The sequence below is a fragment of the Monodelphis domestica genome, chromosome 1, assembly GCF_027887165.1.
Source record: "Monodelphis domestica isolate mMonDom1 chromosome 1, mMonDom1.pri, whole genome shotgun sequence".
NCBI classification, from domain to species: Eukaryota; Metazoa; Chordata; class Mammalia; order Didelphimorphia; family Didelphidae; genus Monodelphis; species Monodelphis domestica.
In genome coordinates, this window is record NC_077227.1 from 362,636,630 (window position 1) to 362,649,712 (window position 13,083).

Genomic DNA, 13,083 nt, shown 5'->3' on the forward strand with positions numbered 1-13,083 from the left:
GATAAAGTAGATAAGGTGCTTTGCAAAAGGTAAGGGTCTGGGTATAAAATGCCAGCCACTATCATCCTAAAAAAAGTACTTAGCTTCCTGTGCAGTCCTGAATTTGGCGTCAATTTGACATTTGTATATGAGTTAGAACTAAATGTAGCAAGATGTGAAGAAAGAGCATGTGCAACAATGACCAACAAAATATGGAAACTTTCAGATTAAAGGTATGAAAAATTGCCTTGTCATCATTAGAACAGCTTGTGGTACACTGTGTATCCACTCCTCCATCTAGGCTTGCATCACTCAGCATGACATTTCTATATAATGTAAGGGGGAAGGCTCATTTTTACTAAAGAGGTATCTCTGTCAGAGCCCTATTTCCACATTATATGGAACATTAAAAAAAATTTTTGAACACCAAATAAAGCAGGTATTTCCATATACAGGTAACAGAAAAGGAGGATTGCATATGAAACTACAGGTGTGTGTGTTTCTTTTTTTATTATGTACAGCTTGCTTGCTTTTTTTAACATCCATTAGAAGGTCAACCTGTAAAATCTGTAAAGCTTTCCTTTGTCTGGACTTCTTTCTGGCTGCCTTCAAATCTTTTCTGAACATTAAAAAAAAAAATGTATGGATATTCCCTCTTTTCTTTTTCTATTCTATCCCTGTGTTCCTCAGCTCCATAAAAAAAAGTAAAAGAAAAAGTGATGAGGATGTCTGAAAAGGCATTTCCAGAAGTATCATCAGTAGTGAACCATGAAATTAGGCTGGGGGTTGATTTTTTTACCATCACTTACTATCTCTGTGGAGGTGGGCAAGTCACTTCCCCTCTCGGTTTATTTCTCCATCACAGAAAAAGAGATAAGAACTTATCAGGTATATTTTATAGTGTTAAGAAGATAAGAGAAATTAAGTATCCAATTCAACAAGGATTTTAAAATTAGCTATCATATGCCAAAGTAAAATAATATTTGCCTTCAAAGGGCTGACATTTTATTTAATGTAAAAATACCAAAGATCTTTATAAACTACAGTTACAGAATCCATGAGATTATTGGCCTATTCAGCATAATACCCTTTCCTTAGCAGGTACTTGAATTAATTCAATTATACAAACAAACTAAATTACTTCTTCCTTCTCAATTTCCCCTCCACCCTCCCCATTCTCCTTTTCTTTCAGCATTGCTGATAGGGAGGGGAGTTTACCATGACTCTCCTTTCTTATGACCAATGGCATCTGAGAAAGTGCTGACAAGGCCAAGGGTCATCCTTGGCCACAGCCTGAAGTTATGTGAAACTCAGGGGTCTTGAAGTCCATGACCCAAAGCCTCTTAGCACTGTGTTCTAACCAACTGTAAATGACCCAAATCATCGGAAACATGTCCTCTGTTTACTTTTTTTCAGGAAGTGGCCCTCTCTTTTCTTGCATTAGAAACCTAATGTCTGGAACTAGGCCAAGTTATGCTTGATAGTCCTAGCAGGGATATTAAATTCGTTTCCTCCGGATATTCTCCCAGAGGCAAATATTAAGTACATTTCCAGACCCCAAGGGGACTGTCCCTAAATAGGTTTAGTGGAAAGAATACTGGATTTGGAGTCTGTGAACTCGTCCTAATCCCAAATTCTGTCTAACTATGTGACTTTGGGTAAGTCCTCAACCATAAAATGAAGAGTTGTTTGTAAGCTATAAAAAACAAACAAAAATCACTGTGGAAAGTGAGTTACTTTTCTTTCCACAAATCCTATTATGGTGAGTAAAAAGACAGTGAAAAGATGCTTGGGTGGGGGTGGGGGGGAGGAGGTGGAGCAGGTAGGTAACACAGTGGATAAAGCAAGAAGCCTGGAATCAGGAAGACCTGAGTTCAAATATGGCCTCCGACATGTTTAACTATGTGACCCTGGGCAAATCACTTAATCCCAAATGCCTAGCCTATACCATTCTTTTCACTCTTGGAATTGAAATTTATTATCAATTCTAAGACAGAAGGTAAGGTTAAAAAAAAAAGTATAATGCTGAACTTGAAAGTTAAGAAAGACCTGTATTAATATTGACTCATTAAGTCTTGGTTTTTCATTTGCAAAATGTGGATAAATCCTATAGTATTAATTTTATAAGACTGTTGTGAGGCTCAAACAAGTGGCCTGCAAATTCTAAAGCATCATGTAAATTCTAGATATAATTGTGACAATTTTGATGTCTAAAGTTTGCACCTAAACCTTTGAGAGAAACCCTTTTTTCCAACATCTTACTCGTCAGAATCCTTTCTATACTTTATTGAAATTAAAATTTTTGTTTTACTATTAAACACTGATAAAAATTATCAATAATGCTTTTCAATAATCAAGAAACAAAAACATTTTGATATAAGAACAGAAAGTGTAAAATCTGGAACTGCCTATGACAGTTTTTGTTCTGCATTTTAATAGAACAGTTTATATTCTATCAGGCACATTTATATAGATGCTATGATTATATGTATATGTCTTCTTTTAATTTAATTTAGAACAGGGGAGTTCTTAATATGGAGTCCATGAATTTAAAAAGTTTTTCATAACTACATTTCAACAAACTGGCTTCCTGTTTAATATTATACTTTTTTAGTTATAAATTTAAAATCCTGATTCTGAGAAAAGTCTGCCAAAAGGATCTATGACACCCCAAAATCTCAGAACTAAAAGGATAAAGGCTTCTATAGGCCAAAGCCTTCTATTGTTTCTTTGTGGCCTTTATAGCTCTCAGTATAGTATTATATAATATGACCCCCTCAAATATCCCCATTTAGCAGATAAGGAAAATAAGGCATGGAGAGGCTGGGTAAGAGGTCAAAGTGATAAAAATCCAATGTATTACATTAGTTTCCAAGGATTCTGATTCAGAGAATATGAAATAAAGGAGTTCTGAAAATCCTAGCAGGTAAATACTATCACCTTCAAAATAAGAGTCTCCATTTATGGAATACTTATCAAATGCCAGGTTCTGCTAAGCACTTTACAGATGTTTCTCATTTGATCTTCACAACAACCTTTGAAGGTAGGTACTATTATGATCCCCAATTTTTAGATGAGGAAACTGAAGCAAAACAACAACAACAAAAAAATCATGACTCTCCTAGGTTCATATAGCTAGAAAGTATCTGAGGAAGGATTTGAACTCTGGTTTTCTTTATTCCAGGCCTGGGTGCTATCCAAGGTACTTTACCTCTAGGCAGCTTAGAAAGAAACCCAAGGCAGCACTGTAGCTGCAGTGAGAAGTTTGTGGTCCAGTTCTTATGGGGAGGCACAGGAAGAGATCCTGGACCAAGGAGAAGAGGGAGAGGAGCAGACAGGGAAAGAAACACAATGTGGAGAAACAAAGCTGGAGCTTGCCCTTTACTATTCTGTGAATTGTATAGTCAAGGTGGAAAAGGGCCCAATTCTTTAGCCAGTGTCTCCTCCTCATTGGAGAATTTTAGCTTCTACTTAAGTCTAGAGAGTTTCACAGGTTCCTGGGGAGTTGAGGCTCAGAGGATGGAGAGATGGTTCTATTCTCTTCAAGGGTCCCAAGTGTTTTCTCCTTTGGAGGTGAGACTCAACTCCAAGGTAAGAGAGGCTGATAGGAGACTTATTCTGATTGTGTAGAAATTTGAGTATAAGTTGTATTTAAACTAAGTTTGTTTTGTTGCTGTTCAACAATGTATTAGAAACCTGAGGCCTTGTGCATGGGAGCTTAAGGCTTCTGATTTTTGTTGGTGACATATAACTTGGCCAAATACTGAAATTTTCAAGAGAAACTCTGGTTGGAGAATCCAAGTCAAAGAATAATTATTGAGAGGGTCTCAAGATTGAACCTAGTTTATGTAAACCTCCAAACTTTCATTTTGGTGCTGGAGATAAAATTTTATTAAGTCTCCCACTTTGCTTGAGAAAGTCAAGTCTATATGGTATTGTCCCAAGACAAACATATTTTTTAGAACATCTATAAATAGTGCATGTTGAAGGAAAAAATAATTATACCAAGTCTTGTATTTTCTTCCAAGTTTTAGTCTTGTCTTCCACAAATTGTAAGTATATGAACACAATTTCTTATCTCTTGTCCATGTCTTTGTACTGTCTTCCTGCTTCTTCCTGCTCTCCCCCCCCAAAAAAAAATCCTAAAGGGCATATAGTAGATATTCAATAAGTATTTGTTAAAATGACCTAAATTCAAACCATACAGAGGCCTGGGTAGCCCAGTCGGCTGCCAAGAATGTGAAAAATCTAGAGGATAGGGAACATTTCCTTTGACCCTACCCACCTGCACAGATCCCAGCTCCTGGGGACAGCTTATGTTTGACTTTGAAGGATTCAGTTACAAAATAAACCATTTAATTACTCAAAGGGGGCTAGAAAAAAGAGGCTCTGACCTCTGCTGTTATGAAAAGACATTAAGTATAGCAAAGTGGTGAATAAAGGGGAGGGTTTCTTTCCTAGTTCATGAATGATAGAACCTCAAATCACCCAGCCAGCCTTCTCCTATACACACACCATTGAATCTGGTCAGACATTGTAACTGAGGGGAAAACCCAAACAATTAAATGGTTTAGAAGTGTCTTTCAAATACATGGAACAACATACTTAACCAAGATGGAAGGTAAGGGCTTAAAATAAATAAAAAATAAAAAAATAAAAAGAAATATAGTTCCACCCCAGCCTGGCTACTTAAGGCTTAGAACTCTGAAATCAAGTGATTCTCCAGCCTTCTGCTTCCCCAGTAGCTTTTGCTACTAAATTTCCCATGCAGTGTTGACCAAGATGGAAGATAGATTGTCTCAATCTTCTCATTCATGGAAGTTGAGATGATAGTGCCTACTCACTTCTAGCTGCTGAATAGCAGCAAAGAGGCCAGTGCAGGTTAATATTCCTTTTGAAATGATCTTATTTGGAAAATTCTCAAAAGTCTAGGCAAAATATCCTTGGAACAGTTATTTTAGCATCTATTACTTGGCATCATCACAAAAGCTGACAGGCCTATAATCAAAGGATTAAAGAAAAAATACTCTTTACTTACTATTCTCCAGTCCTCCCAGAAAATGGCCACCCAAATCTTCACTGGATAAAATCCTGCCTTGGTTGGGTGGGGTCTTAAGAAGAGATGGAAAGTAAGGAACAATGTATGTATGGAAAAAAATTTAGGGACTTTCTGGGTCAGTCATTTAATACAGGCCTGGGCCAGAAGGAACACCTCTAGGCAAATTCAGGTTGGTCAATGGGAGAAAATTAAAAAAAAAAAAAAGCAAAACCTTGAGACGAGGAGTCCAGGAACCCAGGTTCTAATAATCCTGGCTCTACTGCTGACTTGCTACGTGACCTCAATTGTTTCTAGTTCCCCAAAGCAAAAAACTGAGGTTTATAGATACATTATGTTTTGCTAACTGATTCCAGGTTGATTCAAAGAGCAGTAAAAATCAAAGGATGGGTAAGTACAAATTCAGTACAATTAAATCTCTTTCTAGCAACTGAGGGAAGAAAAACACAAGGACATATATACATATAAACCCTTACCTTCTGCCTTAGAACCAGTACTAAGTAAGGCAGAAGAGCAGTAAGACCTAGGCAATCAGGGTTAAATGACTTGTCCAGGATCACACAGCCAGGAAGTATCTGAGGCCATATTTGAACCCAAGTCCTCTCAATTCCAAGCCTGGTTCTCTATTCATTTGCAACATAGCTATCTAAAGGATATTCTTAATTAACTATCCCTGAAGTTACAGAATCCTCAGATTGGCTATAAAGGGCCTTACCAGTTCCCTCCCATAAGTCTGCCTTGGTACTTCAGGCAAGATGATATCAGAACCCTATTGTGAAGCAGAACTCACTGGGTCAGAAGCTTCTGTAAGGCAGGGCCCTATTTTTGGAATGTTTTCACCTCATAGGTTTGTAGAACCCTGGGGAGAATGCTGGCAGCATTAAGACAGAACTCTGGGGTTTTAAATAAGAGCAGAAAACCATTTTAAGCTGAAGGCCTCTCAGAAGACTAAGAGGTCTTAAATAATAGAGCAATGGATCTTTAACCTTATTTCCTTTCCTAGAGTGGAATCTTTATCTCCTTTTTATTTTATTTTTTTTAACTCTTACCTTCCATCTTAGAATCAATACTATATACTAGTTTCAAGGAAGAAGAGAGGTTATCCTTTCTTAGAAAGGTGGTCATTTCCTAATTGAAGGATCAGATAAAACTCGAGTCTATCCACCATTCTGTTTATCAGCTACTAAAAAGTGTAATGAAAGAAACCAAATCCACCTATAAAAGCCAGAATTCTGCCTTATTTTCCTGATTTTCCAAAATGCTTCTTTCCCTTATAACCACTTATTTAAGATCCTTAAATTGTACTTTGGTCCTGACCAGTGCATCTGCTCCTTCTCTAATAAGTAATTTTCTAATTACACCCACCTGCTGGGAGCAATATCTGATAAGAGCAAAACTACTTCCTTCTGGCAGCCTAGCAGATATTCATTGAGCCCTGTGTGCCAAATTGCATGCTTTTATTCCCAGGTTACTCGAGGCTAACCTGTCATCCACTGTCAAGCCTTGTGGCTCAAGTCCTTTCTTTAGAGACCACCTGCTGCTAAAGGCCTCAGCAAGACAAAAAGGGCATTGAGCATTCCTGGGAAGTTTCTTTTCAACCTTTTCCTCAGAGACTAGTCAATCAATCTAGAGAGGACAGATATAGCATTTAAACTAGTTCTAACCTACTCCAGGCCAAAATGACCTTGTCTTCCTTTGAACTTACTGCATTTAAAATCAGAGCTTTAAGTGCTTAAACTGTCACGGTTAAGTGGAGCTACTAAATGCTAGCTGTCACTGGTAGTTTTGTCCTCAACCAAATTGCAAACTCACAAAGGGCATGGAGACTTTAAATGGATAACTTCAGTTTATTCAGTCTCAATGCCCTAAATCTTACAGACAGATAAACTGAGGCTCAGAGAGACTGATTTGTTCAAGGCCAAAAAAGTATGGAAGAACAGAGTCAGAGTTCAAGTCCATATTTCTTGACTACAAATCACAGTTCTTTCCACCTCTCTGCTTCCAACATTCCTTAAACATCTTTTTCTTGTCTGTAAAATGAAGGGGGTTGACTAGATGATATCTGATATCTCTTCCTTAAAAAAAAATATTTTTTTAATTCTTACCTTCCATCTTAGAATCAATATTGTATATTGGTTCCAAGGCAGAAGAATGGTATAGGCTGGGCAATGAGGGTTAAGTGGCTTGCCCGGGGACATTACAGCTAGGAAGTGTCAGAGGTCACATTTGAACTCAGGTCATCCAGTCTCTAGGTCTTGCTCTCAATCCACTGGGCCACCTAGTTGGCCCCTCTGATATCTACATCTACAATCCTATGACATGTAAGTAACTATCAATAAAAATTTTTGCCTTTAATGAGTTTACACTAACAAGGAGTTGGGTATTAGATATGATAGTACAAGATGGAAGAAAATGAATGAAATGGGAAGATAGGCAAAGAACAGAGGAATCTGAGGAAGAAGGGACCTTTCATTTTGGGATAAATTGGACCCTGAAGGAAGGAGACAGACTTTGTCAAAGGAAAAGATGACATTGAAATACAATTGTCAAAATGAAAAACAAAATTAAGTTAAATTAGGACTCATCTAATAAAAACTTCTGGGAAAACTAGACAATAGTATGAAAGAAATTAGGTTTTAACCAATATTTCATACCAAGAAAGACTCCAAATAGATCTATGACCTAATTAAGGTGACACTATAAGTAAAATAGAGCAACAAGGAAGAAATTACCTTTTAGATCTATGAATGAAGATAGTCATAACCAAACAAGGAATAGAGGATCAAAGGAGACAAAACCTATGGTTCTGATTACATAAAACTGCACAACTACAACTGAAAATTGGAAATTTAACTGGGAAAAATTATTGCTTCAAATTTCCCACTACCTAACTTATAAGTAATCAAAGGATATGAATTGGTAGTTCTTAAGGAAAGGAACCCAAGCTAATTATAGTCATATAAAAATTTGCTCTAAATCATTAATACTTCAAGAAATGCAAATTAAAGCAACACTGAGGTTCCATCTCAATGCAGTCAACTGGCAAAGCTGACCAAAAAAGTAAGTGACAAATTTATGTTGGGCACATTGATATACTGCTGATGGAGCTGTAAATTGGTCCAGACATTTTGGAAAGCAATTTGGAATATGCTATAAAAGTTAATAAACTATGCATGCCCTGTGACCTATTAATCCTACTAGTAGGCAGTACCTCTAGAGAGATCAAAGAAATGATAAAAGGTAGTATTACATTCAAAAATATTTTAGTATTTTTCATAGTGGCAAAGAAAAAACTGGAAGTGCCCATCAATTGGGGAATGATTGAACAATATGAATGTAATGAAATGTACCTTTTCTGAGAGAACTTGGAAAACTTGTATAAACTGATGCTGTGTAGAATCAGTACAATTTTTACTATAACAGCAATATTATAAAAACAATTCTGAAAGATTTAGAACAGCATGATTCCAAAGGTCTGATCAATCTTTCAACATTTGTTAAGCACCAACTATGTGCCAGGACAAGAGGTGATGGACTAACAGGCAAAATGAGAAACATATTTTTGGATGTGGCCAATTTATGTGGGATTTTTTCCCCCTTGATTATGCTTGACAGAAGGGTTATTTATTTCTTTTTTCAATGGGAGTGGGGGTAGGGGTGGGACTTGAGAATTGGGCAGCAAAGAATTACTTTTTGGAAATTATGTGAAAATGTAATTATTTGGAAAAATAAAAGTTCATAGGCCTCGGGTTAAGAAAACCTGCAAGAGATGTAGGATTTCAATTTTACTAGGAAGACAAAGGGCAACCTCCAAAGGGTTCTGAATAGATAATATTTTAAAAGCCTTTAGCAAAGTGCCTGGAATATTGTAGGCTCTATATAAATGCCAGTTATTATTATTATTATATGCAAGTTAATATGAGAAGGGGAAGAACTCCCATTCCCAGGGGGATTCAGAACACAGTTGGCATTACATAAATATTAGCAATTTTTAAAATTATAATTAGCAAGTTAGTTGAGAAGGGGAAGAACCCTCATTCATAGGGGGAATCAGGAAAATTTCATGTCCCTGGAAAGAATTGAGCCTGGATGAAAACTAAGGATTCTAAGATGAAAACTAAAGATTCTAACATTGAGGAAGGAATACTCAGGGATGGTGGGGACTGTCTGGAGAAAAAAGATGGAATGCAATTAGGAGAAACATAAAGCAAGCCAGTTTGGCTGGTACAGAATGACCCAGGGAAATTATATACTAAGTCTAGAAAGATTAGCTAAAGCCACACTATGAAGGGCCAGGTAAGAAGTTGGCACAGTCACTCAGGCAATATTTTAAACATTATGCTAAATTTCTGAGTTTACTTACAAGAAATTTCTTCTGTAAGAAATAGAAGGAACATAGAAAACTGCACTACTTCATCAGGATTCACAAGCTGAAACCTTTGGACGCCCAAGGTAAAATGCCATGTTTATTGTATGTCTTCTGATGAAGCAAAAGCTATGGGCAAAGGAGGGCTGGCCTGTCTCACATTTGCCATGTTCAACTTGTTAGAAATTTTGCCAGTCTGGATTGAGGGGAATGTTCTATTATCCTAGCCTTCATCCATTCATACAGGTCTTCCCATACTTCTCTGAATCCCTTACTATTCATCATTTCTTAAGGCCTAATAATAATTATTCATACCCCACAATTTTTTCAACTATTCCACAGTACTCACTTTGCTTCTAGTATGGTTGGCCACTACAAAGAATGTTATGAATATTTTTTAAGATATGGTATCTTTCTTTTTTTTGTCACACCTAATATACACATTAATTGTGAGATCAAAAGAGAATGAAGAATCTAGTGCTTTTTCTTACATTCAGTTATTTTTCAATCATGTTCAACTCTTTATGTCCCCATTTAGGGTTTTCTTGGCATAGATACTGGAGTGGTTTGTCATTTTCTTCTCCAGCTCATTTTATAGATGGGGAAATTGAGGCAAACAAAGGACTCTATCCATTGTACCACCTTGTTGCTCTTTCTTACAGAATTCCATGTTGTTTTCCAGAATGGTCTAACAAAGTTATAATTCAATCAAGCATGAAAGTATGCTTGTTTCCCACAGGCCCTCCTTGATGCCTGTTATCTTTATCAATTCAAAGGAGTCTGAGGTAAAATCTCAGAGTTGATTAGTTTCTTAACAGCCTTTCATATAATTATTGATTATTTTAATTTCTCCTTTTGAAAACTATTGGTTCATGTTTTTTTGACCATTAGAGAATGGTTTTTAACCTTATATATTTCACTGTAAGGAGGCAAGTGACACAGTTAGACTTTTCTTTAGGAAGAGCATTTTGGCAGCTGTGTAGACTGGAGGGGTAGGGAGAAGACAAGAAGCCAAGGTTAAATAGGGAGGCACTAGTCCAAGTGAGAAAGATTCAAACTAAGATGTTGTCAAATGTTCTACACCCAACAGTGAGTGGAAGGAAGGATCCAAATGTGGGAAACGCTGTTCAGGCAGAATTTATAAGCCTTGCTAAATGACTAAATATGGAAGTGGTGAGAGAGAATGAAAAGTATAGGGATGATTCCAAGGTTTCAAATCTAGGTGATTGGAAAAGTTGAGATGCTTCTAACAGAAATAGGAAGTTTACAGGAGGTCCTAGGTTCAAATCTGACCTCAGATATTTCCTAGCTATATAACCCTGAGCATGTCATTTAACCCCCATTGCCTAGCCCTTAGCACTCTTCAGCCTTAAAACCAATTCTAAGACAGAAGATAACAGTTTAAAAAAAAAAAGAAAAGAAAAGGGAAGTTTCAGAAGGAACAAACATTTGTATGGTGCTGGGCTACACTGAGCTTGGGAAGCCTGGAGGAATGCAGGTGATATCTAGCAAGAAGTTGGTGATGCTCAAGGAGAGAGGAGAGCTGGATATATAGAGTTGGGTTATCTATAGAGATATTTATTGGGCTCACAAAAGCTATAAAGATTAAAAAAAAAACCAAAAAAACCCTCTTCTCTTCTTTGCAGAAATAGAGGTCCATGGAAGTGAAGTGCTATATACAAAATCAGGGTTTTTTATTATGTTTGGTTAGTTTTGCTTCTTCCTTCTTCCTTTCCTTTTTTGTTTTTGTTGAGTTGTTTCAGTTGAGTCCAACTCTTCATGACCCATTTTGAGTTTTTTTTGGCAAAGATGCTGGAGTGGTTTACCAGTTCCTTCGTTACCTTATTTTACAAATGAGGAACTGAGACAAAAAGAGTGAAGTGATTTGCTCAGGGTCACATAGCTAGCACGTATCTGAGGTGGATTTGAATGCATTAAGAGGAATTTTTCTGATTATAGGCCTAATGCTCTATCCACTCTATCATCTACCTTCCAATTCTTTCTTGTAAGGGGTGGAAAACTGGGAGGGGAAGATGCAATGATATGTGTGCACAATATAAAAGTTAAAGCTATCAATAAAAATATAGAGATAGGAGGACAAAGTCTTAGAGAACAATCATAGGTAGTACAATGTATATGATGATTTAGCTAATGATACAAAATCAGACAGATAAGCAGGGAAAAGGATGTGGAGAACAGCAGTACAGAAGACAAGGTGAAAGAAAATCTAGAAAGAATGGAGTGGCCAAGTTTCAAAAACCACAGTGAGGTCCAGAAGAATGAAGATTGAGAATAGCCATTAGATTTGTCAAATAAGTGTTTGTTGCTAATCTTGGAGAAGTTTCCATGGAGTGATAGAGTTGAAAGCCAGATTGTATTAAGGATTGAGAAGTGAAAGGCAGGTGAAAAAGTGGAGGCACTGAATACAAACAGCTTTTCCTGGGAATTGTCTCAGAAAATAAAAGATATAGGCTGAAATACTGAAAAGTGATAGCACTAAGGGGAGTTAGGGTTGGTGGGAGACAGTAAATAAGGAGAAATGGAAGATAAAGAAGAATGGATGATAATAATGAGTTATTTTGTACTTAATTGAATTTGGAGGGTCTACAAAATATTCATGTAGAGATATACACTGACATTAAGAGTGGAATATCAGGAAAATGACTCAGGCAGTGCTGTGAAGGAGAGACTGCAAACTATTCCAAGCAGGAAGATCAGTTATGGAGGCTACTAAGATCATCTAGTTAAGAAGATAGGAAGTACTGACCAACAGTGATTACAATAAGAAAGAAGAGGAAGGGTTGGATAAAAATGTATGGAGGCAGAAACATTCAACAGATGAGATGTGGGGTGGGGTGGGGTGGGGTGGGGGTGGGGTGAGGGGCTGGGAAGAGTCAAAGCTGACTCAAGGTTAAACTGAACAGTCCTTGTGTGACCAGGAAGGCATCTTGATCTTGCAGAAAATCTTCATTCTAGTTCTCCTCCCTGAACAGCAACATTGGGAAGAATCAACTAAAACTGTAGGAACTGCCTACAGACTTGAACTCCCAAGCTTTCTAGACACCTCCCTATCACAATTTCTGATCCATACTCAGTGGAATGGGGCGAGGATCATCTCTTCCCATCCTAGAGAACTGAACTGGAAGAAGCTCTGGGTTCCCAATTTTCCCAAGCATAAAGTTCAGATGTCAGCCTCTCAAGCCTGTTCTTAATCACAGCCAAGTTAATGAGGCCAGAAAGGAATCCAATAGAAGGAGGAATTTGAGTGCTAGAGCATGTGACCACCAGGCCAAGATGAAGTACCACCATACTAGTCTGAACAGGAAGGAGGGTCAAGGAATCTGAAAAAGGTCTCACAAAATGGAAAGAAAGTAGGAATGTTTCCAATTACAGTGGCCAGTCAAACCAAGCTGACCAGAGAGGCTGACTATTTTATTTAGTTAGACCCTAGTTCTACTGAAGCCAAGATCATGGGACCAATCCCTGTGTGGTCTGCTTAGCTTCCCTCTCTTCTATATGGTAGAGATCTAGAGCGACTATTTATGAAGGCAGATTGACTCTGTTTGCAGAAAATATTTATTCTAATTCTCCTCTTCATACAACAATATAAAGCAGCTTCAACCCAAACTTCAGTGTTCAAAAGAGAAAAGGATAATGTGTGTGTATCCTTAATATTGTGAAA

The 13,083-nt window shown here is 37.3% G+C and overlaps 1 protein-coding gene across 2 annotated transcripts in view; it reads right to left on the bottom strand.

The window, feature by feature from the left end:
• The window catches only part of CCNJL (cyclin J like), a 50,368-nt gene that overhangs the window by 34,406 nt on the left and 2,879 nt on the right, over positions 1 to 13,083 (bottom strand). Inside the window, exon 1 of one of the 2 annotated variants that reach the window (XM_056811538.1) lies at positions 5,751 to 5,837. The exons of the other annotated variant lie outside the window; for it this stretch is intronic. The gene's annotated coding sequence lies outside the window, so the exon portion shown is untranslated. Of the gene's footprint in view, positions 1 to 5,750; positions 5,838 to 13,083 lie in introns of those variants that run through there. 2 annotated transcript variants of the gene reach the window in all.